Source organism: Artemia sp. Qi Xiang Cuo, chromosome 12 (genome assembly GCF_049724085.1).
Source record: "Artemia sp. Qi Xiang Cuo chromosome 12, ASM4972408v1, whole genome shotgun sequence".
NCBI lineage: Eukaryota > Metazoa > Arthropoda > Branchiopoda > Anostraca > Artemiidae > Artemia > Artemia sp. Qi Xiang Cuo.
This window is the reverse complement of record NC_142805.1, coordinates 60,428,836-60,434,752: the sequence shown is the minus strand read 5'-3', so window position 1 is coordinate 60,434,752 and position 5,917 is coordinate 60,428,836. Positions and strand designations below refer to the sequence as shown.

General features: G+C 35.5%; 1 pseudogene; it reads right to left on the bottom strand.

Annotated features, from left to right (window-relative positions):
- Nucleotides 1–4,650: 4,650 nt before the first annotated feature.
- LOC148946361 (U5 spliceosomal RNA) lies at nucleotides 4,651–4,767 on the bottom strand (annotated as a pseudogene).
- Between the last annotated feature and the right edge of the window lie 1,150 nt (nucleotides 4,768–5,917).

Here is a 5,917-nt window from a genome sequence, read left to right as displayed (position 1 = left end):
AGAATTGAAACTTATGTGACCAAGTTCAAGTAACTCTTTCCTTTCCAGACCATTTCTGAAACGGCTTTTTATTATAATATCATACAATGTGAATTCTATTGTATAGATTGTTGATTTCAAAGCCTTTACTATATTTTCATTCCTCATGTACACTGCCAACGATTTTTCCCCTTTTGTCAAAATGTCATAAAACGAAATAGTACAATCACAACTCTTTTCATTTTTCATTCTTTCCATTTCTTTCAAACATTGATCAACAAAATCACCACAGCAAATACTGTCGTAATTTTATAAAGTGAATAATAGCAAATTTATAAAAATTAAAAAGAAATGTTAAAATATAATTTGATAAAGTTGTAATACAATATGTTAAGAAACTACTCTATTTTCTTTCATACATACTACATCTAGAGCGAAAAAAACAACATAGAGAAAAACAAATATTTTTAAAAATATTCAGACAATTAATATTTATTCAAGAAACAAAGTACAAGAGTACAGAAATTACTTATATAAATAATTCAATACAGGCATAATGAAGTGATGTTTGACCAGACTTATTTCTACAGTCAACTTTGGCACCATTTTATAATAATAATTCCAAAATATTCTTGTAGTCAATTATATCTGATATACACAGTTGTGTTCTCACAAGTTAATCTTGGGCATTTATATCAGCTTTATATATTATCAATAAACCAGCTATTCCTTCCTGGTTGTAATTTACTGCAAAATTCAAGAGTGGAGAACTTTTCATAAAAGCATCGGTACCACCAACTCACGTATTATCATCAACCCCGCTCAATAAAATGTATTGAACAATTTCGATATATCCTTTTCGGATGTCATTTTCTAAGCACTGATTATAAACTGGAGGGTTTACAGTGAGACAAGAAAACCCAAGAGACTCAAAATCTGGATCATAAGAGTCAAGATATACTTACACTGATCTTTCTCGAGAGTATATGTTGCTTTTGTTATTACGATATGGACAGTATTTTAAAATAGAATCAAAAGGCTCTCAAGTTACTTTTTAAAAATCTAGATTTAGTGTGTTTTTGACAGTGAGAAGTTTATGTTCACAATATATAGTGTCATCATCAATAAACTCTAATTTATTTAAAACCATCTTAACAAATTCTGTATCCCCACATATAACAGCATAATGAAGAGATAGAGCCTCAAGTTGGATTAAAAGAATTTTCACTGTTGACTTTACAACCGCAACCTAAAAGCAATTTAGCAATTGATACATGCTTGTTTTTCAAAGCTTCACAAAGAAATATAGATCCGTCTGACCATTCTTGTGATCATGACAGCCCACAGTTATCTATTATATCTATTGGTCTTTCGATTTTTACTTCACGAACTTAACGTAGTTATTTATAGTTAACACTGATACACTGACATTTATAGTCTACCATGACTGCTTAGCTTGTTGTCCACAATTGTCAGGATAATCGTGGTCAAAATTGAATCTTCTTCTCTAAATTAATTTTATTTTTTATGACATAAAAAAAATATGATAGAATATGTATTATATATGATTTTATAATGAGTGTGTGTTACTAAGTAAGAATGCACATATCTAATCACAAGTCTGATAGTTATCAATCATAGCCAGAAACCTAATGGAAAAACAACTTTAATATGGGTGTGTAAAAGAATTGGATATGGGTGGAGATAAGTTAGAGAGTGATGCAACTCTCAATTATGATCCATAGAATAGTCTCTATGAAATGCAAGAGTTGGAATATTTCAGTAGTGTTTTGTCGTGGTTTACCTAGTCACAGTTACATTTTCTAGATTTTTCAAAGTTCATTGTGGTTTCTTTTCGCTGAGATGCAAGAGTTGGACTATTTCAGTAGTGTTTTGTTGTGGTTTACCTTGTCACAGTTACATTCTCTTAATTTTTCAAAGTTCATTTTGGATTTCTTTCGATGAAATGCATGAGTTGAAATATTTCAATAGTGTTTTGTCGTGGTTTACCTAATCATAGTTACATTGTCTTAATTATTCAAAGTTCATTTTGAATTTCTTTCGTTGGAATGCAAGAGTTGGAATATTTCAATAGTGTTTTGTCGTGGTTTACTTATCACACTTACATTCTCTTAATTTTTCAAAGTTCATTTTGGATTTCTTTCGATGAAATGCATGAGTTGGAATATTTCAGTAGTGTTTTGTCACGGTTTACCTTGTCACATTTTCTATCTGGAAATCAACTACGCTGAACAAAATGGCTATCTCAAAATTTTGATTGGATGTGTTTGGGGAAATGATGGGCCTGGGGGGGGGGAGAGGGGGCTAGTTACACTCCAATCATTTTCGATTATTAAAAAGGGCACTAGCCCTTTAAATACATTTTTGAGGAGGAAAATCCTCCGCCTCCCTCAGGGCAAGGGTTTTAAATTATGCCCTGGGGGTATATAAGGTTTTTATAATAGGGGTTCTCGTAGAAACTTCAAAACAGGCTCAGTCGCTTTGAAATTAAAGGGCTGGTGCCCTGTATAAACGTAGATATTGATTGGAGTGTAACTAGCCCCCGCCCCCCCCCCACGCCGATCATTTCCCCAAACACATCCAATCAAAATTTTGCTCAGCGTAGTTGATTTCCAGATAGAAAATATATTTTTAAGGAGGAAACTCCCCCACAACCCACAGGGCAAGGATTTTAAGTTATGCCCAGGGGGCATATAAGGTTTTTATAGAAGGTGTTGTCGTAGAAACTTCAAAACAGGCTCATTCGATTGTAAATTAATGGCCTAGTTCCATTTTTACTATGCAAAAGTGATTGGAGTGTAACTAGCCGCCCTCCCCCCCCACGCCGCTTATTTCCCCAAACACCTCCAATAAGAAATTTGAGATAACCATTTTCTTCGGCGTAGTTGATTTACAGATAGAAAATATATTTTTGAGGAGGAAACTCCCCCACAACCCTCAGGGCAAGGATTTTAAGTTACGCCCTGGGGGCATCTAAGGTTTTTATAGAAGGGGTTGTCGTAGACACTTCAAAACAGGCTCAATCGGTTAGAAATTAAAGGGCTAGTGCCCTTTTTAATAATCGAAAACTTTTGGAGTGTAACTAGCCCCCTCCCCCCCCCCCCCACGCCGATCATTATTTCAACAAAGTCTTATCAAAATTTGAAAGAGCCACTTTGTTCAGCGTGGGTGATCTCCAGGTAGAAAATATGTTTTTGAGGGGGAAACTGCCAAAAAACAATAAGGGCCCGAAGGTTAAGTTAAATCGAGTGGGCAAATTATGATTCAATAATAGGGGTTCTCGTAGAAACGTCAAACAAGGCTCATTCGATTGGAATTTAAAGTGATGGTGCCCTTTATAAAAGACGATAGTGCTTGGTCTGTAACTAGCCCCCCCCCACGCCGCTCATTTCCCCAGACACATCCAATCAAAATTTGGTTCAGCGGAGTTGGGTTCCAGATGGAAAAAATGTTTTAAAGGAGGACACTCCCCCACAACCCACAGGGCAAGGGTTTTAAGTTATGCCCTGGGGGCATATAAGGTTTTTGTAGAGGGTGTTGTCATTGAAACTTCTAAAAAGGCTCATTCGATTGGAAATTAAAGGGCTAGTGCCCTTTTTAATAGTCAAAAGTGATTGGAGTGTAACTAGCCCCCTCCCCCCCACGCCCATCATTTCCCCAAACACATACAATCAAAATTTTCAGATAGCCATTTTCTTCAGCATAGTTGATTTCCAGATAGAAAATATATTTTTTAGGAGGAAACTCCCCCACAACCCTCAGGGCAAATTTTTTAAGTTATGCCCTGGGGGCATATAAGGATTTTATCAAAGGCGTTGTCGTAGAAACTTCAATAAAGGCTCATTTTATTGGAAATTAAAGGTCTAGTAACATTTTTACTAGTCGAAAATTATCGGAGGGCAACTAGACCCCCCCCACCCCCGACATGCACCCACACACAGCCCCTCAAAATTTTGAGATAAAGCTTTTGGTCAGTGTAGTTGTTTTCCAGATAGAATATATATTTTTGAGGAGGATACTCCCCAACAACTCGCAGGGCAAGTGTTTTAAGTTATGCCCCGGGGGCATATCAGGCGTTGTTGGGAAGTCGTTGTTGAAGGCGTTGTATAGAAGGCGTTGTGTATAAACTTCAAAAAAGGCTCATTTTAATGTACATTAAAGAGCTCGTAACCTTTTTAATAGTCGAACATTTTCGGAGGGCCACTGGCCCCCCCCCACGCCCCGCCGTGCCCCCAACCCCTCCCATAAAAATTTTGAGATAGCCATTTTGTTCAACGTAGTTGATTTACAGATAGGAAATATATTTTTGAGGAAGATACTCCCCCACAACCCTCAGGGCAAGGGTTTTAAGTTATGACCTGGGGGCATATCAGGTTTTTATAGATGGTGTTGTAGTAGAAATTTCAAAACAGTCTCATTCGATTGGAAATTAAAGAGATAGTTCCCTTTGTAATGGTCGTAAGTGATTGGAGTGTAACTAGCCCCCTCCCGCCCCCCCACGCCCAACAATTCCCCATACGCAGGCCAACAACCTAAAGTAGTAGTCCTACTGACCTCTCCATTCATTTACGTCTTGTCAAACACTAAGGGTAAGTAATCGGGTTTGTTTGATAAGTGGTCTTGGAATTTTAGAATATGCAGCAAAACTATAGGCTAGTCTGCCTTTCGGCATTCAAAAATTTGTTAAGACTCATCAAGTGCGCCTCCCCACGGTAATCTTTAGTAAAAGGCAAAAGATTAACTCGATATGAGGAGAGGCCATAGGCTATGGCCTCTCCTAATAAATAATGGCCTCTCACAAATAAAGATAGGTTCATATCTTTGTGAAAAACGATGTCTAGTTTGAAACTATTTTTATCTTAAACGATTATAAACTTCTTGTCATATTCGCTTATAAAATCTTTCTAAAAACATAATTAAAACAATTTTTAAAAAGCTGATGTGCCCTGAATGACGGCAACTCTGATTTCGGGTCTCAGCCTGAGACCCGAAATCAGAGTTACCGTCATTCAGAGCACATCAGCTTTTCAAAAATTGTTTTATTTATGTTTTGAGAGATATTTTATAAGCGAATATCACAAGAAGTTTATAATCGTATAAGATAAAAATAGTTTCAAACTAGACATCGTTTTTCACAAAGATTGGTACAAACAGATAATTTAAATATACATTTTACAATAACATAATTTTGAACAAAATATTTTTCATCTTACTATATTAGAAATTTTAGCAGACAAAAATATTTGTAATTACTATAACGCATACTTTTGAAATATATAAGTAGAAACAAGATGCAATTTCAAATTAACATATAAACCTATTCCCTTAGATATGTATATTGTTACTGAAAAATCTTTTTTTTGTTAGGTTGCAATTAGCTGGAATGAGTGCTTGTATAAACTAGTTTTAACGAACCGTGTTATTCTTTTGGGTTTGCAGTTCATCTTTCGTTTTTTTATAGCTGTTGCTCAGTCTAGGTCTATGACAGTTTAGTCAAAATGAAGTCTTGCGCTCAAGCGTATTTCATGTTAGTCTGATCAAAGATAACATTAATTGCATAAAAATTATTAGTAAAAATGAAAAAAAAAATAAATGGTTTAAAATTAAAATATTTAGAGATATACAAATCCTATACTACTCAATGCTTTATACATAGGGTTACTAGGGTCGTTAAAAAACTCACTTTATCAGATATATTTTCACTAAATCACAGCTCTGATACTGACACTTCACAATAAAGTTAATTCTTTATGCTAATTTTTACTCTTGCCACTATGGATAAGGGTGCTTTCAACAGATATCATGCACCAAGTGCATGGTAAAATAGGTTCTTCGGGAGCTCCTCGTAAAAACGCAAGGGACAGACTGATTTGGTAGAATTCCTTTACGATTTTTTTGTTTGCTTCTTTGTCTGCTG